Source organism: Meriones unguiculatus, chromosome X (genome assembly GCF_030254825.1).
Source record: "Meriones unguiculatus strain TT.TT164.6M chromosome X, Bangor_MerUng_6.1, whole genome shotgun sequence".
NCBI lineage: Eukaryota > Metazoa > Chordata > Mammalia > Rodentia > Muridae > Meriones > Meriones unguiculatus.
In genome coordinates this window covers 7810634-7836700 of record NC_083369.1, presented here as the reverse complement: position 1 = coordinate 7836700, position 26067 = coordinate 7810634, and the positions used below count along the sequence as shown (strand labels likewise).

The following is a 26067-nucleotide window of genomic DNA, read 5'->3' as shown; positions in this document are numbered from 1 at the left end:
AAGATGCCAGATCTCAAGAGAAACTAAGCCCTACTTAGCCACTTCCAAATGGCCTTTCTAAGAAAATTATATTTTAGAAGCATTTTTATGACTAAACAATAGGATAGCTTGATCTATTCAGACTAATTGTGCTATTTTCTTTTGTAAAACTGGAAGGTAAGAATATTGGTCCAGCTAAGAGTAATATTATACTGCGAAATGACCTGTCTTCAGAAGTGGTAGAAAATTTATACACTAGGTATTTTAAGTACACAATACAGTGCAATAAAGGTTGTGGCATGATAGGAACAAAGCTTCTAATTTTAATCATTTGTTCATTTGCTGGGTCATTGACTCATATTTCCTCAAGGGAATACAAACACTAACTTTAGTCTGACTCGTTATTTGTTGAAACCTAACCCAAATTCCAATATAGTGAGCCCGTGTTTCTTTCTCATTCTCCTTGATGAACAGGATGCACACAACAGAGCCATCTGGCAGTAGAGAGAAAAATGATGTAAAATATGATATATGTGTGTGTAAATAAAATATTGATGAATGAATTTCTGAGAGCTGAGATAAAAGTAAAGCAGAACAGACAGGTAAATCATCCTGATATTTGTGTTAGTGCTGAAATCATGTTCCTCTGCTTTTTCCCCCTGCTGACAGCAGTGTGGATGACAAGGAATATTTTAAATTTTGCAGCTGACACAAATACTTAGGCACAAGAAGCACTTTCCACTTTGCTGCTGAGTGAGCAACCTGCCTTCCAGAGAAAAGGGAACATATAGTAATATTGGACTATTTACCTACAATCAGTACTTCATGTTTAAATGAAGGTGAGGGGGCATGGAAAACAACGGGATGGAAATACAATAAGTGAAATATGAGTGAAGTCAAGGTTATTCTTTGCCTCTTTTGTTATTTTCTTCTCCTTTACATTGATTTTGATTTGTAAGTTGAGTGTAAGTGTGGGAAAAGAAAATTCTTGAAATTGAATAGTTACTAATCTTCATTGGCACGTATACTTTCTTATATATATTGGATAGTTGTCATGTGCCAAACATTGTGCTCTCTTGCTTGTCTTTCAAACCACTTTGAGATATAGATCATTATTTTCTCTAATTTTACAGATTAGAGATACAGGCTTAGAGAGACTGTAACTTGCCTAAAACCTTGGATGATAATAAGAATCAAGAATGTAGTATGATTTCAGAACCTCTGGTTTTAGTGACCATGATACACTGATTTATCCTCTAGTGTTTAAGAAAACTACAAGCAGTACCTTGTCTAAGATTAGATACTAGGATCTTTCAAAGTTCATTATCCCTGCTATGGATCTATCAATCTGCAACATTTCAAATATTGTAATAATTCCTCCACTTATGCTGTTAAAATATTGAAAGTTATCATTGAAATAAGTAGTTTCTATTTATCAGATTTAACATTGAATTTCTTCTTTTCAAGCTTCCAGAAATATATTTATTATTCTTTCTTTACTTTTAATTTTTTCTTCACAAATTATTCATTATATATCATGACTGAAGCCCCCTCCCTCAACACCTCCAGTCCTACATTCCAAACCTCTAACCCCCATCCTCTTCCCCTAGTACACTGAAAGAGAGAATTCTCCACCATTGCCATTTGCTCATAGTTTGTTAAATCTCATCAGGACTACCTGGATCCACTTCCTCCGTGGCTTGGCAAGGCCACATTACCAAGGACAATTGATCAAAGAGCAGTCAATGGTGTTCATGATAGAAACAGACCCTGCTCCCCTCACTCGGGGATCCACATGGAGACTGAGTTGCCAATCAGCCACATTGGAGCAGGGGTCTACTTCCTCTCCATGCATTGTCCTCTGTTGGTGTATCAGTCTCTGCAGGTCCCTTGACTCAGATCCTTTCACTGTGTTGATCTTCTTGAGGAGCTCCAGTCCCCTCCATGTCCCTCTATCTCCACCCCTCTCTTCTTCCATAAGACTCCCTGTGCTCTGCCCAAAGTTTTGCCTTTAGCATCAGCATTTGCTTCCATTCCATGTTGCATGGAAACATTCAGAGGACCCTCTAAGGTAGGCTCCTATCGTGTTTCCTCTCTTCCACCACTGCTGGTGTCTATCCTTTTTGCTATTCTGAAAGAGAAGTAAGCATCCCCCCTACGGTCCTCCTTAGTGTTTAGCTTCTTTAGGTCTGTAGATGGCTATCGTATATTATAAACCTAATATCCACTTATAAGTGAGTGTATACAAGCCTAAATTTCTGTTTCTGAGTTACCTCATTCAGGATGATTTCTTCTACTTCCATCCATTTGCCTGCAAATTTCAGCATTTCCTTGTTTTTAATAACTGAGTAGTATTCTATTGTGTAAATGTACCACAGTTTTTGTATCCATTCCTCCAATGAGGGACATCTGGGTTGTTTCCAGATTCTGGCTATTACAAAGCTGCTATGAACATAGCTAAACAAATGTGCTTATTGAATGGTGGGCATATTTTGGTATATTCCCAGAAGTGGCATAGCTGGATCTTTTTTTTTTTTTTTCTGGGTTAGAACTAATTTATTAACCAACTGAGAAGTGACATATAGGAATTTTTTTTTCAGTGCAGTTTATTCAGGAACCTTGAACAATCATCTGACCCTGGGGAAAGCCAGCCCACAGCTTAAATAGCCTCTGGGTAGCCAACCCCAGCGTGCCACGTGGGTAATGCAGATAGGTCCACATACAAAGAAGCAAGCCAGATCCTCAGCCTTAGCCAAATATGGAGTTGTTTGTGACAGAGAGCACTCACCATCGGGAAGGTGGAAGGCGGAAACCCATAGCTGGATCTTGAGTAGTGTTATTACCAATTTTCTGAGAAAGTGCAGATTGATTTCCAAAATGGTTGTACAAGTTTGCACTTTCACCGGCAATGGAGGAGGGTTTCCCTTTCTCCATATCCTCTCCAGCATGTGTTGTCACTTGAGTTTTTGATCTTAGCCATTCTGATTAGTGTAAGATGGAATCTCAGAGTTGTTTTGACTTACATTTCCCTGACGACTAAGGATGTTGAGCATTTCTTTTTTTTTTTTTTTCAATGCAGTTTATTCAGGAACCTTGAACAATCATCTGACCCTGGGGAAAGCCAGCTTAAATAGCCTCTGGGTAGCCAAGCCCAGCATGCCACGTGGGCAATGCAGATAGGTCCACATACACGGAAGCAAGCCAGATCCTCAGCCTTAGCCAAACGTGGAGTTGTTTGTGACAGAGAGCACTCACCATCGGGAAGGTGGAAGGCAGAAACCAGCTCCATCTTTAAGGCACGGCATTACACAGCTCTCTACAGTTCCCCCTTTTTGTTTTAGATGCATCAGGCAAGAGTAGAGGTCTGATCTCTGATATTAGAAATAAATTGGGACTTTGTACTGATGTTCATTTAGGTGTCATCCACCCAAAGAGCATCAGACCCGTCTGATACCTTTTTCTCAGAGGCGGGACCTGGGGCATCAACCCGCATGCAATCAGACATGCTCTTCTCTGGGTCCAAAGTGGCTGACCCTGAGTGCAGTGCTTAGCCTCGCATCCTGAGCGTAACATTTTAGCTTTTTATGGTAGCCAACCATGTTGAGCATTTCTTTAAGTGTTTCTCTGCCATTCTATATTCCTCTGTTAAGAATTCTCTGTTTAGCTCTGTACCCCATTTTTAATTGGATTATATGGTTTATGGTGTCTAATTTCTTGAGTTCTTTATATATTCTGGATACTATCCCTCTATCAGATGTAGGGTTGGTGAAGGTCTTTCCCATCTGTAGGCTGTCGGGGTTTTTTTTTTCACATTTTTTTAATTTTATTAATTACAGTTTATTCACTTTGTATACCAGCTGTAGCCCCTTTCCCCATCCCCTCCCAATCCCACCCTTTGTCCTTCTTCTTCTCCTGTGCCCCTCCCCCATTCCAATGATAGGAGAGGTCTTCCTCCCCTTCCATCTGACCATAGTCTATCAAGTCTCATAAGGACTGGCTTCTTTGTCTTCCTCTTTTGCCTGGCAAGGCTGCTCCCCCCTCAGGTGAAGGTGATCCAAGAGCCAGCCCATGAGTTCATGTCAGAGATGATCCCTGGTCCTATTATTGAGGAACCATCTTGGATACTGAGCTGCCTTTGGCTACTTCTGTGCAGGGGTTCTAAGTTATCTCCATGCGTGGTCCTTGTTTAGAGTGTCTGTCTCAGAAAAGACTCCTGAGCCCACATTTTTTGCTTCTGTTGCTCCCTTTGTGGAGCTCCTGTTCCCTCCAGGTCTTTCTATCTACCCCCCTTCTTTCATAAGATTCATTGCACTCTGCCCAAAGTTTAGCTATGCATTCAGCATATGTTTTGAAATCCTGCTGGGTGAAGTCTTTCAGAGGCCATCTCTGATAGACTTCTGTCCTGTTCCCTATTTTCTCCCTCTTCCTATGTCCATCTCATTTGCCTTTCTGAATGAAGATTGAGCATCTTACCCAGGGTCCTCCTTCTTGCTTAACTTCCTTAGGTGCACAGATTTTAGCGTGATTATTCTATATTATATTTCTAATATCCACTTATAAGTGAGTATGTACTGTGTGTGTCTTTCTGCTTCTAAGATACCTCACTCAGGATGATCTTTTCTAGATCCCACCATTTGTCTGCAATTTTCATGATTTCTTTGTTTTTAATTGCTGTTTTGTTTTATTGACAGTATCCTTTGCTTTTCAGAAGCTTTTCAGTTTAAAGAAGTCCCATTTATTGATTGTCAATCTTAGAGCCTGTGCTGTTGGTGTTCTGTTCAGGAAGTTGTCTCCTATGCCAACGAGTTCAAGGCTCTTCTCCACTTTTTCCTCCAATAGATTTAGTGTGTCTAATTTTATGTTAAGATCTTTGATCCACTTGGACTTCAGTTTTGTACATGGTGATAGATATGGGTCTTTTCACATTTTTCTGCATGTGAACTTCTAGTTAGACCAGCACCATTTGTTAAAGATGCTATGTTTTTCCATTGTATGGTTTTGGCATCTTCATCAAAAATCAGGTGTCCATAGATGTGTGGATTTATTTCTGAATCTTTGATAAGATTGCACTGATCCACCATTCTGTTTCTATGCCAATACCATGCCGTTTTTATTAACGTTCTCTATGGTACAGTTTAAGATCAGGGATGGAGATACTACCAAAAGATTTTTTTAATTTATTTTCTTTATTAATTACACTTTATTCACTTTGTATCTTCCCTGTGGTTCTCTCCCTCCTCCAGTCCCAATTCCTCCCTTCCTCCACCCTCTGTATGCATGCCCCTCCCCAAGTCCACTGATAGGGGAGGACTTCTTTCCCTTCCTTCTGATCCTAGTCAATTTTAGAAGATTCTTCTAGTTATTCTGGGGTTCTAGTTATTCTTGGGATTCTTCATATGGGTTATTCCATATGAAGGTGAGAATTTTTCTTTCAAGATATGTAAATAATAGTTTTGGTAATTTGTTGGGAATTGTATTGAATCTGTAGATTGCTTTTGTAAAATGGTCATTTTTATTATGTTAATCCTACCATGCCATGAGCATGGGAGATCTTTCCCTCTTTGGATACCTTCTTCTGTTTCTTCAGAGACTTGAAGTTTTTTTCATACAGGTCTTTGACTTGCTTGGTTAGAGTTACACCAAGATACTTTATGTTATTTGTGGCAACTGTGAAGGGTTGTTTTCCTAGTTTCTTTCTCAGACAAATTTTCTTTTGTATATAGGAGGGTTACTCATTTTTTTTAGTTGATTTTTTTATTCAGCCACTTTGCTGAAGGTGTTTATCAGCTGTAGAAGTTCCCTGATATAATATTTGGCATCATTCACCAATACTGCCATATCATCTACAAATACTGATATTTTGACTACTCCCTGTACAATTTGACTCCCATTGATCTCCTTTAATTATCTTATTGCTCTAGCAAGGACTTCAATTTCTATGTGGAAGAGATATGGAGAGAATGGGTAGCCTTGCCTTGTCACTGATTTTAGTGGAATTTATCTAAATTTCCCTCCATTTATTTTGATATTTGCTATAGGTTTGCTGTATATTATCTTTACCGTGTTTAGGTATGTGCCTTGTGTACTTGATCTCTTCAGGACTTTAAACATGAACAAGTGTTGGACTTTATCAAATGCTTTTTCAGCATTTAAGGAGATGATCAATTGTTTTTTTTTTTTTCTTTCTTTCAGTTTGTTTTTTATGATGCATTACATTGATGAGTTTCTATACATTGAACTACCCCAGCATACATGGGAGAAAGCCTACTTGGTCATAGTGGATGATATCTTTACTGTTGTTCATGGATTCAGTTTTTGAGTATTTTGTTGAGAATTTTTGCATCAGTGTTCATAAGGGTTATTGGCCTGAAATTCTCTTTCTTTATTGGGTCTTTGTGAGGTTTAGTTGGGTGACTGTGGCTTCATAGAATGAGTTTGGTAATGTTTCTTCTGTTTCTATTTTGTGGAATAGTTTGAAGAGAATTAGTGTTAGCTCTTCTTTGAAGGTTTGATAGAATTCTGTGCTGAAACTATCTGGCCCTGGACTGCTTTTGTTTGTTTGTTTGTTTGTTTGTCTGTTGTGTTTTTTGTATGGGCCACTTTTGATGACTGCTTCCATTTCCTTATGGGATGTAAGACTGTTTAATTTATTTACTTGATCTTGATTCTGATTTGGTAAGTGGAATCGATCAAGAAAATTGTTCATTTTATTTAGATTTTCAAATTTTGTGGCATAGAGGCTTTTGATGTAAGACTTAATGATTTTTTGGATTTCTTCAGTGTCTATTGTGTTCCCTTTTCATTTTTTTTTTCTTTTCAAGAGATGTACTGTTTATTTAAGGGCCCAAAACACTGGTTTAAAAAAAAAAAAAAAAGAAGCCTGTCACACGTGAGGGCACACATCTGTAACTAGATCAAGAAGGCTGAGAGAAAAGACATTCCTGAATGCAACGCCATCCTGGACTACAGAGCTGGTTTATGTCTCAAAAGACTAAGGAAAACCAACAACTTAATTTGATAATGATTGCTAATACTAAGAGCTAGTCTGTGTCCTAAACTTTATACATGTTTACTCGTGAAATCTTCAAAATAAGCTTCCGAATCAGGTTTTTTTTATTATCCCTCTGCATACAGGTGAGACAACTAAGGTGCAGAGAAAAAATGGAGCTCAAGTCTCACAACTGGATAGTGGGAGACTCAGTTAGGCCTGCGTGGCACAGAACTGTGATCCCCACTGCAAGAGAAGGTGAGGCAAGATAGCCACAGGTTCAAGGCCAGCTTGTCTCTAAAGTCTTCAATACCACTTAACAGATACTTCATGAGGTGAGGTTGCTCTGCGTGATCTGAGCTGAGCACAGTGAGGTGGACCTCTTGTTGGCAAACCTCTTAAAGCCATGAATGCAGTCATTATTCAAAGGACAGTGTATCATCTTTCCATACTTCTTAAAATCTCATCATCTACTCTAGATAGTTTGCTTACTCTTACAAGCTGATCAAAAACAGCAGAACCCAGACCATGTCAGCAATGGCCCATGGGCTGCACACCTACATCTGCCAGAGAGCACAAGGAGGTGCTTCTATGCGGCTCTGGACTACAGCAGTGTCTGCAGAAGAAACCACAGTCATCACCACTCACACATGCTAGGACCTCCTGGCCCTTTTTAATTGTCTGGTTTCTATCCCCATTCCAGTTCTTTTTTACAGTTGAAAATAAGGAATCACTTAAGAGTGAAGCACCTACACAACACTGTTGAAAATCAACAGGTTAAAATGGGAAGGTCCCAGATTCCTGTTTACAAACACTGAAAACACTTCATCCTAGCACACAGAATTATCTTCAGGTTCTGTTATGTTCTATCCAGTTTTGACTCTCCCTTTTTGATGATTTCTTCCATTTCACCTGAGATCACTCCTTAATAGTAATTTGGTTCTATTGTTTTTAACTTCTCTTGATACTCCAGTGGCAAACCTTTCTCTTTAGCACCTAGGCAAATAACTTTCTTGTACTGTGGTGACATGGGAGCGCTCTCATAATTTGTTATCAGGCAGGTTGTTTCTTTCCCTTCTTGACCTGAAAATTTAATTTCTATTATAACATATACACCAATTTTAACTCCTTCTTGCTTCCATGCTACCTCTCACTTGTTTTGCCTTAGAAATTGCTAAAGTCCAGCTTGAAGTCTTGCAAGCAGACCGTGCAGCAGAACACCACAGAGGGTGTTTTGCAAGTGGATCCTCTCCTGCAGCAGGTTGCTGCCTTAGGCAAAGTACAGGCACTTCTCCCCATCCTCACGTGCTCCACACAGCCAGAGCTTGCCATGTCCAGCACCACCAAGCAAAGAGGAGAGGAGAAGGACCACCAGCACTGCAAGAGCAGTGCACTTTCAACCCACTCCAACCCCCTTTTCATTTCTGATTTTGTTGATTTGGATGGTGTCTCTCTGCCTTTTAGTTAGTTTGGCTAAGGTTTTGTCTATCAAGTTGATTTTCTCGAAGAACCAGCTCTTGGTTTCATTGATTCTTTGAATTGTTCCCTTTGTTTCTACATTAATGATTTTAGTCCTGAGATTGATTGTATCGAGGCTTGTACTCCTCTTGGGTGTGTCTGCTTCTTTTTTCCCCCTAGGGATTTTAGGTGAGCCATTAAGTTGCTTGCATGAGATGTCTTGAATTTCTTTTTTTTTTTTCAATGCAGTTTATTCAGGAACCTTGAACAATCATCTGACCCTGGGGAAAGCCAGCCCACAGCTTAAATAGCCTCTGGGTAGCCAACCCAGGCGTGCCACGGGGGCAATGCAGATAGGTCCACATACATGGAAGCAAGCCAGATCCTCAGCCTTAGCCAAATGTGGAATTGTTCGTGACAGAGAGCACTCACCATCCGGAAGGTGGAAGGCAGAAACCAGCTCCATCTTTAAGGCATAGCATTCCGCAGCTCTCTACAGTTCCCCCTTTTTGTTTTAGACGCATCAGGCAAGAGTAGAGGTCTGATCTCTGATATTAGAAATAAATTGGGACTTTGTACTGATGTTCATTTAGGTGTCATCCACCCAAAGAGCATCAGACCCGTCCAATACCTTTTTCTCAGAGGCGGGACCTGGGGCATCAACCCGCATGCAATCAGACATGCTCTTCTCTGGGTCCAAAGCGGCTGACCCTGAGTGCAGTGCTTAGCCTCGCATCCTGAGCATAACATTTTGGCTTTTTATAGTAGCCAACCATGCTTGGGGAGACTGTCCTGCTTCAATGGCTGTAAAGGCCTGAATGGTCATGGCTGCATTATGCTGTTGTGAGACTCTAATCTTGCATATAGACCACAGGCAAACCAAGGTGACAACACCAGAAAGCCTGCTAATGCTCCCATGCCTGCCCATTCCTTCATATGATTCATGGCTGCAGCAATCCATGATGATAATCCTGTGGCTAGTCCTGCATCCACTCTGGTAGAATTTACCATGACAATGGCCACTCTCAGCTGCTCCATCATAGTATCGAATTCTCCAGTCCAATTACCTAAAATATAGCTAGACAATTGTTTAGACAGATTTGCAGCACAGGGAAAATTCTCATGTTGTATGCTAGTGACACAAAGTCCAGCATACTTTCATTGACAGCCAAGTTGAGCGATTTGCCATAGGGTATCAATTTGCTCCTGCACGAGGTCAATCCTCTGATTGAACACCATCAAACCTCCTTTTAGTTGAGCATTAATTCCTTTTTGTACATCTAAGGCATGAGCTACATTGGTTAAAAGGTTATTCAGGGTCTGAGTAGTCTGCCCAGTATGACTCATGGCTAATGCCGCGGTGGTAGCTCCAACAGCCGCCAATGAGATGGCAGTAACAATGGCAGCTGTAATTCCAAGATCCCTTTTCTGTCTGAAGAGAGTCATAGCGTGAGGGGCATCAACGGGCACAGGCACCCAGCGAGGCATGTGAGTAACCAGCTAGTAAATTTACTAGCATTGCAGCATTGGGCAAAAAAGCAAGTATCATTACCACAATTACTTGGCTCTATCTGGCTAATAATGAATAAAAAATGGGGGATATAAACAAACAGGTGTGGGCTTATAGGAAATATTATGAGAAGCCTTAACCCCCTTGTTGGAACATCCTGCATCAGTTCCAGAACTAGCAGTGGTGGTGTCCGAGGTCTGAGTAGGTTCAGGAGACCATTGCCCCCAGGGGCGAGACGTGCTCCATGTAAATTGACTAACTCCATGTTTTCCTCCACTTTTGAAAGTCATTTAAGGTTCTTAAATTATTTTTTCCTTTTTTTTAATTTTTCATCAATTACAATTTATTCATTCTGCATCCCCCCATAAGCCCCTCCCTCCCCTCCCAATCCCACCCTCCCTCCTCCCTCTGCATGCATGCCACTCCCCAAGTCCACTGATAGGGGAGTTTCTCCTCTCCTTTCTGATCTTAGTCCATCAGTTCACATCAAAAGTGGCTGCATTGCCCTCTACTATGGCCTGGTGAGGCTGCTCCCCCTCAGGAGGAGGTGACTAAAGAGCAGGCCAGTCAGTTCATGTCAGAGGCAGTCCCTCTTCACATTACTATGTAACTCAATTGGACTCTGAACTGCCCTGGGCTACATCTGTGCAGGGGTTCTGGGTTATCTCTATGAATAGTCCTTGGTTGGAGTATGAGTCTCTGGGAAGTTCCCTGTGTTCAAATTTTCTTGTTCTGTTGCTCTCCTTGTGGAGACCCTGTCCTCTCCAGCTCTTACTATTTCCCAGTTCTTACATAAAATTCCATTCACTCTGCCCAACAGTTGCCCATCAGGCTCAGCATCTGCTTTGATAGTCTGTAGGGCAGAGGCTTTCAGAGGCCCTCTGTGGTAGGTTCCTAGGTTGTTTCCTGCTTTCTTTTTCTTCTGATGTCCATCCTCTTTGCCTTTCCGGATGGGGATTGGACATTTTAGTTAGGGTCCTCTCTCTTGCTTAGTTTCTTTAGATGCACAGGTTTTAGTGGATTTGTCCTATGTTGTATGTCTATATGAGTGAGTATATACCATGTGTGTCTTTTTGCTTCTGGGACAACTCACTCAAGATGATCCTTTCCAGATCCCACCATTTACCTGCAAATTTCATGATTTCCTTATTTTTCATTGCTGAGTAATATTCCATTGTGTAGATATACCACAATTTCTGCATCCATTCTTCAGTTGAGAGGCATCTGGGTTGTTTCCAGCTTCTGGCTATTACAAATAAAGCTGCTACAAACATGGTTGAGCAAATGTCCTTTTTGTGTACTTGAGCCTCTTTTGGATATATGCCTAGGAGTGGTATGGCTGGATCTTGGGGAAGCACTATTCCTAGTTGTCTGAGAAAGCGCCAGATTGATTTCCAGAGTGGTTGTACAAGTTTACATTCCCACCAGCAGTGGAGAAGGGTTCCCTTTCTCCACAGCCTCTCCAGCATGTGTTGTCACTTGAGTTTTTGATCTTGGCCATTCTCATGGGTGTAAGGTGAAATCTCAGGGTTGTTTTGATTTGCATTTCCCTAATGGCTAGTGAGGTTGAGCATTTCTTTTAGTGCTTCTCTGCCATTTGGTATTTCTCTACAGAGAATTCTCTGTTTAGCTCTGTTCTCCATTTTTTAAGTGGATTACTTGGTTTGCTGCTTTTCAGCTTCTTTAGTTCTTTATATATACTGGATATGAGTCCTCTGTCAGATAAAGGGTTGGTGAAGATTCTTTCCTAATCTGTAGGCAGTCGCTTTGTTTTGGTGATGGTTTCCTTTGCTTTACAGAAGCTTTTCAGTTTCATGAGGTCCCATTTATTGATTGTTGCTCTTAGAGCCTGTGCTGTTGGTGTTCTGTTCAGGAAGTTTTCTCCTGTACCAATGAGTTCTAGGGTCTTCCCCACTTTTTTTTTTTCTAGTGGATTTAATGTGTCAGGTTTTATGTTGAGGTCTTTGATCCACTTGGACTTCAGTTTTGTGCAGGGTGATAAGTATGGATCTATTTTCATTTTTCTACATGTAGACATCCACTTGGACCAGCACCATTTGTTGAAGATGCTGTCTTTTTTCCATTGTATGGTTTTGGCGTCTTTGTCAAAGATCAGGTGTCCGTAAATGTGTGGGTTTATTTCTGGGTCCTCTGTTCGGTTCCATTGATCTACCATTCTGTTTCTATGCCAGTACCATGCAGTTTTTAGAACTGTTGCTCTATAGTACAACTTAAGATCAGGGATGGAGATACCCCCAGAAGATCTTTTATTGTAGAGGATTGTTTTAGCAATTCTGGGTTTCTTGTTATTCCCTATGAAGTTGAGAATTTTTCTTTCCAGGTCTGTAAAGAATTGTGTTGGTAATTTGATGGGCATTGCATTGAATCTGTAGGTTGCTTTTGGTAAAATGGCCATTTTTACTATGTTAATCCTGCCAAGCCATGAGCATGGGAGATCTTTCCATCTTCTGATATCTTCTTCTAATTCTTTCTTCAGAGACTTGAAATTTTTTTCATACAAGTCTTTGACTTCCTTGGTTAGGGTTACTTCGAGGTACCTTATGTCATTTGTGGCTATTGTGAAGGGTGTTGTTTCCCTAATTTCTTTCTCAGCCCTTTTGTCTTTTGTATACAGGAGGGCTACTAATTTTTTTGAGTTAATTTGTATCCGGCCAATTTGCTGAAGGTGTTTATCAGCTGTAGGAGTTCCCTGGTATAGTTTTTGGGGTCACTCACGTATACTATCATATCATCTGCAAATAGTGATAATTTGACTTCTTCCTTTCCAATTTGTATGCCCTTGATCTCCTTCAACTGTCTTATTGCTCTAGCAAGGACTTCCAGAACTATGTTGAAGAGATATGGAGAGAGTGGGCAGCCTTGTCTTGTCCCAGATTTCAGTGGGATTGCTTTAAGTTTCTCTCCATTCAGTTTGATGTTGTCTATAGGTTTGCTGTATATAGCCTTTACTATGTTTAGATATGTGCCTTGTATCCCTGATCTCTCCAATACTTTAAACATGAATGGATGTTGGATTTTGTCAAAGGCTTTTTCAGCATCTAGGGAGATTATCATGTGGTTTTTTCCTTTCAATTTGTTAATATGGTGGATCACATTGATGGATTTCCGTATATTGAACCACCCCTGCATACCTGGGATGAAGCCTACTTGGTCATGGTGGATGATATCTTTGATGTGTTCTTGTATTCGGTTTGCGAGTATTTTGTTGAGTATTTTTGCATCAATGTTCATAAGGGATATTGGCCTGAAGTTCCCTTTTTTTGTTGGGTCTTTGTGAGGTTTAGGTACCAAGGTGACTGTGGCTTCATAGAATGAGTTTGGTAATGTTGCTTCTGTTTCGATTTTGTGGAATAGTTTGAAGAGAAAGTTCAAAAGTTATTATATACCATAGATAGATAGATAGATAGATAGATAGATAGATATAGATATAGGTATAGATATAGATATATTCCTAAATATATGCTGCTTAGTCTTTATAATGTTACTTGTACATATGATTTCAGGCTGAAAATTTTTTTTAGTTTTGAAATTTATAAATCTTTTTTTAATCTCCTAAGATAAAGGAAATTTCAACCATCGATTGCAAATCAAAATGAAGTTCATAAAAATTTTGGAACAGATAGATCAACTCTATCTCCAATCTCTCAAACATTATTTTACAAATAGTGTCATCCATATGGGCAAGGTACTACATTATAAAATATTTCGTAAAGTAGCAACCATTCATGCTATGATAAACACTAGTAGGGTTAAAAATAAAAACAAAACACCATCTTGCCCTCCCTCCGACCAAGCAAGGCAAAGGGCTGTGAACCCCCTCCCCTCCTTTCTGTCCTTCCCATCTCCACCTCCCCAAGACCCACTGGACCCCGAAGCCAGGGTGATGCTCCCCATGTCTCCTCAGTCCTGACCTGGCATCATGCATCAGGCCACCGGATTAAAAGCTGAACCCTTACCTCATGTGTGCCCTTTGCCGGGGCTATTTCATCGATGCCCCCACCATTGTGGAGTGCTTACATTCCTTCTGCAAAACCTGCATAGTGTTCTACTTGGAGACCAACAAATACTGCCCCATGTGTGATGTCTAGGTCATAAAACGCGACCGCTGCTAAGCATCGGGTCAGACAAAACCTTCCAGGACATTGTGTTCAAGTTGGTGCCTGGGCTTTTTAAAGATGAGATAAAGCCTTGATGGGATTTCTGTGCAGCATAACCTCTGAAGGAGGGTCATCAGTCTCTTGCTCTATCTTTGACCAACCCCTCTGAGCTGTCTCCATCTGCAGTACCCAATGGCTCCAAAGAGGACAATGGCGAGTCCTAAAGCAGGAGAAGGGGGTTCTGGGCAATGATGAGACTGTCTGTCTTTCCATCGAGTTCTAAGATGGAGTGAGGGACAGAGAGAAGAAGAGCCTCTTGGAAAATGGGGGTGGGACAAGGAGAAAACTGGGCTGCTTTTCCTTTGATGCCCAGCAGCCATTACTATTGTGCACCTCGCGAAGTTCCTCCGCAACAAAATGGATGTGCCCAGCAAGTACAAGGTGGAGATTCCCTATGAAGACAAGCCCCTGAAGAAACACTACACCCTCATGGACACTGCTTACATCTACCCCTGGCGGAGGGTGAGCCTAATGGGCCTCTCCCCCTCAAGTACCATATCCAGCCAGACTGCAAGCTGCTCACTCTGCCCACAGTGTTCACTCCCTCAGAGGGCACCAGCACCAGAGGAGCATCAGAGTGTGAGTCAGTCAGCGACAAGTCTCCCAGCCCTGTCACCCTTCCGGCCACCTCCTCCTCCTTGCCCCAGCCCTGCGATCCCATTCCATGACACTCCCAGCTCCCACGTCCCCCAGCCACCCACTCTACCTTCCCCACTCTGCCTTCGACTGCTGGTGGGACCACCACAGCTATCAATGAGGGCACTTCGATCTGCCTGCATAAGCCATCCTCCACCAGCAGGAGGCGCAAGATGACCTTAACGGAGCGCGTTGCCCCTCTTGAAGAAAGGGCTCCTTCCCTTTAGCAGCCACCTTTCCCCTCTTTTTTACTTTTTCTGGTCCCCCTTTTTCCACCTTTGACTTTCCGTATTTCCTCCCATCTTCAGAGTCGGAGGTGGGTTTTATAAATCTATCTATCTATCTATCTATCTATCTATCTATCTATCTATCTATCTATCTATGTACATAGGAAAAATTATACATACATACATACTTATTTTCTACCAACTAACCAGATTAATTTAAATGCCACAGGAAACAAACTGTGTGTGTGTGTGTGTGTGTGTGTGTGTGTGTGTGTTGGGGTGTTAGGGTCTAGGGGTCTTCTGCAGTTTACTCTGCTCTTCTGAGGGTACCTAGAAGTCTTGGGGGGACATTGGAAGTACTAAAGCCTTTTATGTGTCCCTATGCTTCCCAGGGCAGAAGGCATGTTGGGTTTCCTTTGCCCTAGTTGACTAGATATGGGGTCCATCTCGGCTGCTCTCCACCCCTGTCCAAGCCCCCACCGCCTTATTGAATGTCCACAGGATTTCTAAGAGAATGCCTTTTAAAAGTGCAGTTTGTCCTCTGGCTGTGAGGATCAAGTATCCTTAGAGAAGGAATTTCCCTCACCTCCTCAGACAGTGGAAATTATGTGCAAAGACTAGACAGTACTGCTTTTTCCCTCTCTCCCCTCCGTTTCCCCCCTGTGTGTGGCCTTTTCATTCTTTACTTTGTGAAACAGAAGAGTCTGACTATGGGGAGACCTCGGCCCTGAAAAATCCATGTGTCATTTGGGCATTTGAACACTTCATTTCTTCCTGCCCTACTCTGACCCTGGAACCCATATTAGCAAGACTGGGGGAGCCTAGTGTGGAGAGTTGAGGTGGGGAACCCCAGACAAACACAGACCCCAGTTTTGCCAAAAGCCAATAGCTCTCCAGTTCACTTTTTCATCCCCAGCTGAGGCCGGGTAGGGACAGGACACAGGCAACAGAAGCACAAGAAAATAAAATGTAAGTGGACCCCAATTCTACCCAGTGGGCCACCTATTAGGACAGACTTTGCCCACCTAGCTTTCCTGAAGTATACATAGATCTAGGGGGTGAGGGGAGGCCAGCATATATGGTTATGAGCCCATGGTGTCTGTTTACACCATGTCCTGAATCTGAGGTCCTGTGACTGTTCCCTCCTGTCCTGGATCATTTGTATCTCTTGGCTTTGTAATAAATGCTGCACACTCAAAAAAAAAAAAAAAAAAAAAAAAAAAAAGCAATATCTTCCAGTCATTGGCCAGTGAATCATTTCTTCCCTTCAATTAGTTTTCGCTACTAAAGCCTTTCCCACTGAAATTCTTTCATATTTATCTCCTGGGGATATTTTTGGTCTTACAAAATTCAGTATTTGCGGGGGGTAATATTCAAAGAATATAATCCATTCTTTGACCAATTATGAAATCAATAACTGTTTTTCATTCTTATCACAAACTACCTAAAAGAAGCAATAAAACCACCCTGATTCAATCATTGGGTTTCATCCCTTCTGACTCTACCTAATCTTAATCATTCTCCAAAGGCTTAAAAGGGAGGAAAGCTATATTTTGACTCAAGAGTTTAGAGAGTCATAGTCTATCATGGCATGGGAGGTAGCATGGAGAATTTTGTACTGTAGGAGCAAGACAGTGTGGTGACAGGTTTTTTATATGGCAGAAGAGATGAAGAGGGAGAGAGAGGACTAGAAGCAGGGGCAAGTGTTAATAGTCAAGGACATACCCTAGTAACCTAGCCATATCATGCCCCTTTAAAGCTCTATATGCTTCAAAATGACACCCCAAACTGGGTATCAAGCATTTAAAAAAAAATCTGGGATTTAAACCACAGCAAGAATCATTCCATCAGTATGGGATAATTAATGAGTAGGAGTAATATGATGATATTGGTGTGTACATCATGCACATATTCCTACTGCTGAAAGGCATTAATCGTAACAACCTTAGTTGTGAAATCTGGTTATTAATGTCACACTGTTTAAATAAGTTCTAATAAGGACATACAAGAATGAGTAGAAGCAGAAAAGGAAGTGTGCCATTTATTCTTTTTAAATTTTTGATATAATTCACTTCCCAAATGAGAGTCATGGTGAAAATAAACATACTAAGAATCAGTAAGAGAATTTTGTTAGTGTCCATGAGCATGCCAGTCCATCAGATCACTAAATTGTTGACTGATTGACTCAGGGTTATTTGATGAAAACCACAATTCAGCAATCTGATCTCAGCATTTTAAAAAATTCAATTTCATTTTTCAAAACAAAAAATGTACCTCAAAGATTCATTTTTATTCCTCTTTCAAAGACCTTCAAAATTCTGTTACATGAAAATAAAAATCCAAGGGACTTTTATAATTACCTTTTATTAGGGCTTGAAGATTACTGAAACTTTGAAGACATAGTGAGATGTAGTCTTGAACTGAAAGAAAAATCATAAATTTTGTTACATTTTTCAAATATATGTTTTTAATAATAAACTATATTTAAATTTAATGGTAAACTCAAGTAATCACATTCTAAACAGGCTAAGCCATCTTGAAATTGAGGTATATTACATGGTATTTCACCTAACATTTCTTCAGATCTATGTACATATTACAACTTTTATATTCTATCTGTACAGTCACACTGAGGGGTTCACATGGTATATTGAGATCTTGGCATATCTTCTTAGTTTGAAAGTTTATGATTGCAATCTCTAAACTAGATGTCTATCATAAGGAGTTTTTCTAGATTTTCGTCAAAGGCATTGCCTAAAATACCAAGGGATCATGGAGCTCTATTACATGATAAACCCTTTTCCCAGCTTCCATCCCATTTGTGTAGAGAGCAGTCTTCATTTCTAATTTCAGTCTCAGTTGCATTTAATGCATTCCTAGTAATTAGACAGCATGAATTGGGTTATTGGCTTTTGACGAACTTTTAGTTGAGGTCTAACCAACTTGGCTGAACATAAATGTTTTCTCTATTCTCGAGGAATGTGAAACTCATTCAGGATATTGGACTTGTTCTTTGTTCTGGGATGGAGATTCCTTTGTTCCTTTGTTGAATGAATTCAATCACAACATTGTAAAGCTTTTCTATTTTCCCAAGGAAGCTGTGGACTGAAAAAATAAAACCAAATGCAGACATTTCAGGTGACTATTCTGCTTTATAGTGTGAAGTGCATGCTCTTTTTTTTTTTTTAAGAAAAAAAAAGGAGACTGCTGCCTTGTAAAGTTTTATTTTCTTTTCAAAATATGTATTTAGTCACAATTGCATATAGTAATTCTTTTTCATTAGGAGAAGGGATATCTTTTCTTCAACAATTATTTGCTAATAAATGATAGAAAAGCCCAACCTGAAAACCCCCATCCCCAAGTATAGGGTTTTCAAGCCTGTTATTTTATTTATCTACTAATGAAAAAAAAATGCTGGGAAAAATTGGATTGTTTAGTGTCACATATCCAGATCTAGCCTGTCAGCATCTTGCTCTTAATATTATTTAAGATTCTATTTTTATTACTCTGCTTGAACCACTGGGACAGGTCAATTGAAGAAAGTCAATATTACCACTGTCAATCAACTTGGGAAGGAACTAAGAACATAAAGTTTGCATACACTTTCCTTGGATATAGCCAGGGAAAGATAAGCTCCAAGACCCAGGAAGTGACATTCCTAAAAAGAGACTCCTTTTTGTGAGAGAGAAGACACATGGCAGCTGAATAAGGTATAAAAGAAAGAAAGACTCCTGTGAAAGAGATATTGATTTTTATATCTAGGTTCCTGTTTTCCTCTGTTTCCTCATGTTACCTGTATGTTTCGACTAATGTTTAGTTAACACCACAGCCTGGTTATACTTGGGAATTAAACAAAGCAGCTATCTGAAGCAATGGATTTGGCGACTATTAAGACAATTTTGTGGTAGTTAACAGATTAGTGGCTGATAAGACAGCTGACTTGCCATAGTGAAGTGAGAAGAGATTAGTTAATGGGTTGCTGTCAGATAGAAGGACTAATTTCTGGTGTTCTAAACAGACAGTTATTGTGGCTAAAAGTATGGTATCATGTATGTCAAAATGATCAGAAAGGAGAAACTTTAGTATCTTCATCACAAACAAATTCTAAATGTTAGAGACAATGAATAACCTAAGAATCCTGATCTAGTGTTTGTAGATGTACCAAAAAAATGTACCAAAACACCACTCCATAAAAATGTACAATCCTTACCTTTCAATAAAAAGTATTATAAGAATAAAGACCTAGGAGGAAAAAAACAGTCTTCTGGAACACACACCCAAAAAAATGAATTGATAAAAAATAAGTTTCTGCATTAAATAGCAAGATATTTTATAAAACAAAAAATAACCTCTAGAAACATGAGGGAGTTTAGCCACATGCAGCTGGAATGTTATTTATATACTAAATGGTGTATATACTTCTGTTCAATATTTAAGTAGGAAAATAATTTAAATATACATATCTTTTTTTCTTAAACACAGATTATATTTACCTTTATGTATCCAATCATAACATAACTTACCAGTAATATCTCATATAATGACAAAATTACCCAGTGAGTGTCTCCAATAGTTTTTAACATTTAAAAAAGCACATTTGGAAATGGAACATCAAGAATGAATTTAAGACTTGGAAAGGGGCAGGGAGGAGATGAGGGTGGGAAGGTGGAATTGGGAGGGAAAGAGGGAGTGGGATCCATCAGTTAACAAACTGTAACTAAAATTTAATTTTTTTAAAAAAGAATGAATTTAAGTTGTTTACCTGAAAATGAATAGGACAGGAGGCAATATTTTAATTATAGTTTTGTATATTCTTCAGAACTTTATACATATGTATAAGAGAGGGCTGTACTTGAGGTTGAAGAATTAAGCAGGGTTAGTGACAGCATGATGGGATGGCTTAGCCAAAACTAAAATCATATGAAATGCCTTATTGGCCAAACATTTTAAGTACATTAAGCCCATTTCAGGAAAGGCAAATGTATTTATTTTGTTTGTGGTTCCTAGATTTTATAAAGTCATATGACTATAAAATATTACTCTCATTTGAGAGTAAATGTGGAATTGTCTAGGAAGAACAAAGAGCACAAATGGGAGGAAGAAAATAGAGGGTAGTGGTGAGAATGGAATGGGTGTATGCTTAATATATATACCTGTATTTTTTTGACAATTTTCCTAAATTTTTATTGGGTATGAGTTTTCAAACATTATGTTTATGAGCAGTAATGATGGAACTGGACTGGACTGCACCTTCTCTAGGCTGCATGGTGAAAGCCACCAATAGTGTGGTGGAACTTTTATAAGGTTGTGGCTCTTGAGGTCAGCAGATGTCAGCCCACATACCTCTCTGTGTTTGTGGACTGGTTTGGTGATCCACTGGGTATCAGGATTTCTTCTGATAGCTTTGGAATGTGTCAATGAGAATAATCTCAAGAAAATGTATATGTGGAATCTTCAACAACCCTGTAAGAATTCAGGACTCTCAAAGCCCCACAATGGTGTCCATCTCTCTCCTCAGCAACAGACTGAAGGCTCTTGGCAAATTTAGCTGGTTAACAATATGGTGAACAGGTTTGCCATAAGCTACACCCTTAGGAAACGGGCTTTTTGCTGCCACTAACACAGAAAGGAATTCTGTCAATGACATAACCTTGCATGGTCTTGTAAACCAGCTTTAGGGGCCTTATCAGGTCGGGCCGGGTGGGGTTGCAAGGCCTGTGAAGCACAGAGAGCTTGTGTTATTACCAGCAGTGGACCCTCAGAAGAAAGCACATCACATTAGACTGCTTCTTCCTCTATAGCTTCTGGATGTATTTGTATGCACCCATCTTGGCTCACCTGATGGCCAGACCTGTAAGTATTAAGAAAAAAACCATAGTGATAGTATGAATAATAGATCCTTTGTGTCCATGTCATCTCCAGGAATTGTTATCTTTTATCATTGATAATAAACATTGTGGGGTTTTTTTTCCTTTTGCTGTGTAAAATAAAAATTTCATAAATTATAAAAGCATGTCATAGCAGAAGGGCCTTATTTCAAGACTACCATTCATCAAGGCAAGGATCTTGAAGCAGCTGATTACATACTTTCTATAATCAGGAAGCAGACAGAGAAGAATGCTTGTGCTAGCCTGTGTCCAAGACGCACACCAAGAGAATGGTGTTGCCTACTCTTGCTGAGGCTGTTTACACATCAAGTAACTTAATAAATGTAATCATTCAAAAACATGCCCTAAAGCTAAATAATTTCTCAACAGTGTGCATGGAGGTGAATGTCTCTTAGGTGATGCCAGAGCCTTAGAAGTTGAGAAGACAACATAAAACATCAAAATCACTTTTGCTAGAGTGAGGTGGTAGCTCTTTGTTTTTATTTATATTCACCCAAGGATCAGCAATATTGAGCATTTTTCACATATACTGTGCAAAAAGGTGATGGGGATATGGAGATATTTATTGAATCATATTATAATATACATAGAACAAACAATAATACTATATCCAAAAAATGTTCATCAGCTGGTATTCTTTAATAAAAACATTAAGGAAAGGAAGCATCACAAGTAAGGAGGAAATTTATATCCTGGAAATTCTTCTTTCTTTCTTTCTTTCTTTCTTTCTTTCTTTCTTTCTTTCTTTCTTTCTTTCTTTCTTTCTTTCTTTCTTTCTTTCTTTCTTTCTTTCTTTCGTTAATTTGTTCTCTCATATAACTGGACCATTGTATTTCCTCCCTCTCTCCACTCCTCACCTCTTCCCTCCCTCACCATCCACTCCTCCTCTGTATCCCTTCAAAAACGGGCAGGCTTTTCAGAGATTTCAACCAAACATGGCATATCAAGTTACAATAAGATTAAGCATATCCCCTCAAATTAAGGCTGGATAACACAACACGGTAGGAGGACAAGAGTCCCAAAAGCAAGCAAAGGAGGCAACTCCCTTTCCCTCTGTTAGGATTTTCACACACACACACACACACACACACACACACACACAAAAGAACAAGCTACACAACTGTAACATATATAAAGAGAGCATAAGATAGACCCATGCAGGCTTCCTGATTGTCTGTTCAGTCTCAATGAGCTCCTCTGAGTCTAGGATTGTTGATTCTGTGGATGGAAATTCATTTCTTGAATAAGTTTAAAGGCTCATTCATTGACTCTGTACATTGCTGAAAATGCTTATAATACACTGAAGAAGAGTTGTGCATAAAATCTATGGAAAGTGGGCACTGATCATATTTAAGCAAGCTATTCCTACTCTTTTCCATGCTGCCCACCCCGCCTCTGGATTTCTTTTTTCCCATTTATTCATTAATTTAATCTCTTTACAGCCTTATCCCAGTCTCCATCCCTCTTCTCCTCCCAGTAACGCTCATGCCCCCTCCTGCTATTTCCAGTCTTTTTTTCTCAGAGAAGAGGAGGTCCTCAAGGATATTAACCCACCCAGGCACCTCAAGTCACACCAAGACTAAGCACATCCTCTCCCACTGGGGCCTAAGAAGACAACCCAACTAGGGGGAAGGGATCCAAAGGTAGGCAACAGAGTCAGTGACAGCCCCTACTCCCATCGTTAGGGGATCCATATGATGACCATGCTTGCACATCTATTACATATGTGTAAGGGTTCTAGGCCCACTCCATGCATGTTCTTTGGTTGGTGGTTCAGTCTCTGTGAGTCCCTATAGTCTTCAGTCAGTTGACTCTGTTGGTCTTCTTGTGGTATCCTTGACCCCCAACCCCCGGCTTCCTCCATCCCTCCTCCTGCTCTTCTACAGAACTTCCTGAGCTCTGCCTATTGTTTGGTTGTGGGTCTCTGCATCTATTTACATCAGATCCTGGGTGGAGCCTCTTAAAGACAGTTATGCTAGGTTCTTGTCTGCAGTCATAGCAGAGTTGATATTGTGGCCTCATAAAACAAAAACTGGGCAATATTCCTTCTGTTTCTGTTTTGTGGGATAACTTGAGGAGCATTAGCATTAACTCATCTTTGAAAGTCTGATTAAATTCTATACTAAAACAATCTGGTCCTGAGCTGTTTTGGGACTTGTAATGACTACTTCTATTTTATTAGGGGTTATATGTCTGTTTAAATTGCTTACTTAATCTTGATTTAATTTTCATAAGTGGTATGTATCAAGAAAATTATCCATTTCTTTTCCCATTCGGTGTAGTATAGGTGTCTTAGGGTTTTATTGCTGCAAAGGGACACCATGACCATAGGCAGCAATGCTTATAAGGGAAAAACATTTAATCGAGGCTGGTTTAGTTTCAGAGATTTAGTCTATTATCATCATGGCAAGAAACAATGGTGGTCTGCAGGTGTGGGCAGACATGGTGCTAGAGAAGGAGATGAGAATTCCATGTCTGTGTCTGCTAGCAGGAGAATATGAACTGGCTTGAGCTTCTGAGACCCCAAAGCCCTCTTACTAGTGATGTATCTCCTCCAGAAAAGCTGCCAAGTTCTGCTGCCTGCTAGGACTAGAACATAGCCCACTTGTTCAATTACATCTTCATCATCTTTCTGGTTTTGATGGTTTACTTCATTGACTAAACTTGGCCGTTCTGGAGCTTACTCTGCAGACCAACATGGTTATGAATTTAGAAATCTGCCAGCCTCTGTTTTTCACATGCTGGGATTAAAGGTGTGTACCACCATGCTTGGACTTAAGCTGATTCTTTAATTCCTGTTCACATTTTGGAAGCTTAGCTAGGTAGGGTCTTGCCATGACATCATCACTTCCTTTATTTTATTTAATATCAGGCTTTTCTTTATTCTGATTTTTTCCTTGAATACAAACAACTCCAGTCCACGTTTTGGTGTCCCTTTTTTCACAACATATGCATTTTAAAAATTTTTACTTGCCCAGCTTGCTTCTTTTCATTATAAATCTTCATAAGAGTGAACACTGACACAACCGAGTCAATACTAGGCTGTTTTGAGATTTTTCCCATCACTTTAAGCTCATGTAGACTGTGTTTACAGTGGAAAAGCAGCTGTATTCTTGAGCAAAATATCACAAGAACAATCTCTAGGCCACACACTAAAATTTCTCTCCTCTGAAACATCTTGACTAAGGCTCCCACAGTCCAAATTACCCTCAGCACCACTATCTTCCTTGTTCCTACTAGTATAACACATTAAACCCCACATAAAGCATTCAATTGCTTTTCTAATCCAAAGTCCGCTTTCAAAAGCATGATGGGGCCTATCTCAGCAATACCTTACTCCTGTCTTGATTACGGTTTTATTGTTGTGAAAAGACACCATGACCACGGTAACTCTTGTAAAGGAAAACAGGTGATTGGTACTGGCTTACAGTTTTAGACTTTTAGTCCATTATTGTCATAGAGGGAAACATGGCAGTGTGCAGGTGCAAGCAAACACTCAGAGTTCTACATCCAGGTAGGCTGGTAGCAAGAAGTGAACTAGATGGAGCTTCTGAAACCCTAAAGCTCACCCTCTAGTGATATACCAATGAGTGACCAGAGAATTAAAAATTAATGGGTATTGGTTTAAAGTTTAAAGCACAAGCCTGAATGAAGGTCAGCCAGGTGGAAACACATCCAGCCACCAGCATTCTTTTCTTTCCCACTAGAAATACAGTTGCTAGGAAACTGATTCCTCTCCCCTAGGGCACCCAAACAAGGGAAGCCAGACCATTAATGGTTTAGGGGCCTTCCTGCAGCCAATCAGTTCAAAATGCAAAATCTACTTTCTTGCTTGAACCAATAGACAATTGACAGGCAGGAATCCCCCTGCTTTGGGGGTATTAGGAGGGACTGGACTCTTTAAATCACCCACCTAACCTGAGCACAAGACTTTTTGCTCTCAACTGCTCTGGCAGTGTAGGTATAAACCTGAGCTAGCTTGTAATAAAAAGATCCTCGTGTGTTTTGCAACAAGCTCTATTCCTGGTGGTCTTTTGGGGTCTTGTGAATCTGGCACAAGACCTTCAGCAAAGCCATATATATTCCAACAAGGCCTAATCCCTTAATAGTGTCACTATTTATGGGCCTATTGGGTCCATATTCTTTTCAAGACAACACAACAAGTTTTTAAATTATAATCATATGATTCTCTAAGTTTCTTCAGAATCTGCTGTTATGTCTCCAATTTGTTAATTTAGAACTTCTTTCTCCAACTTTTATTTAATTTGGAGAATGATACTAAGTCCTATTGATTTTCTCAAAGAACTAACCCTTTGTTTTATTGATTCTTTTCAATATTTTTGTTTGTCTGTTTGTTTTATTGATTTCAGCCAGAGGGTTTTTTTTTTTTTTTTTTTTTTTTTTTAGTGTCTACTCCATTTGGATGTGTTTTTTTTTTTTTTTTCTTTTTGTTTTAGAGATTTTAGGACAGAGAGTGAGGTGAGGCCACTGCAGTAGGTCTGCTACAGAGCTATGGATGAGACTGGTTGTTGGACTTGGAGGAATGGAGGGAGAGGTGAAGATCTGCAGTTAGCCTACCTGCTTAGCTGGCAAAAGTATCTGGAGGTTTTCCAAGCAGTGTCTGCTGGAGATGGGTGCTGGAATGAAGAAATCAGTGGGGGAATGGAAATTGGTAGGAGATTATCAGTGAAATTTAGAGGAGATGTGTCAGAGAGGAAGGAATGGCCATAGCAGGCATTCTGCTACACAGCTGGAGGTTAGTCTGGGGGGCTGGATGTAAAAGAGCTGATTGAAAGGTGAAGATTAGCCTAACTAGTTCCTGCTTTTCTCATAGGAGTGTCCTGTAAATTCCCCAAAGAGTGCCTGCTGGAGTTGTGGGATGGGATAAAGCAGTGAATGGGTGTAGGAAATTTAGGATTGGATTTGGAAATGCTGAGGAAGAAGTGAAAATCTGCAGTTAATTATCTGCTTTGTTACTGCACTCTTAGAACACTTATTTTTCATTTACTTTTTTAATGATTCTTTATGAATTTCATATTACGCACTCCACTTCCACTCATTTCTCCATCCCTTCATGCCTGCCCTCCACCCTTACAATAGCCCCAAAGGAAAAAAATACTGTGAATGTTGTGGTGTGTCATGGTGTGACTCACAATATAGCATTTTGTATATACTTCCTTGCTTGCAAATATTCCTTGCACTA

General features: G+C 40.0%; 4 pseudogenes; 1 reads left to right on the top strand and 3 right to left on the bottom strand.

Annotated features, from left to right (window-relative positions):
* The window catches only part of LOC132650122 (zinc finger CCCH domain-containing protein 15-like), a 29114-nt pseudogene extending 21509 nt beyond the window's left edge, over nt 1–7605 (bottom strand).
* Nucleotides 7606–7826: 221 nt separating this feature from the next.
* Nucleotides 7827–8299, bottom strand: LOC110543525 (gamma-glutamylcyclotransferase-like; annotated as a pseudogene).
* A 5333-nt stretch (nt 8300–13632) lies between these two features.
* Nucleotides 13633–14976, top strand: LOC110544128 (polycomb group RING finger protein 2-like; annotated as a pseudogene).
* Nucleotides 14977–20231: 5255 nt separating this feature from the next.
* LOC110543337 (large ribosomal subunit protein eL15-like) lies at nt 20232–20804 on the bottom strand (annotated as a pseudogene).
* Between the last annotated feature and the right edge of the window lie 5263 nt (nt 20805–26067).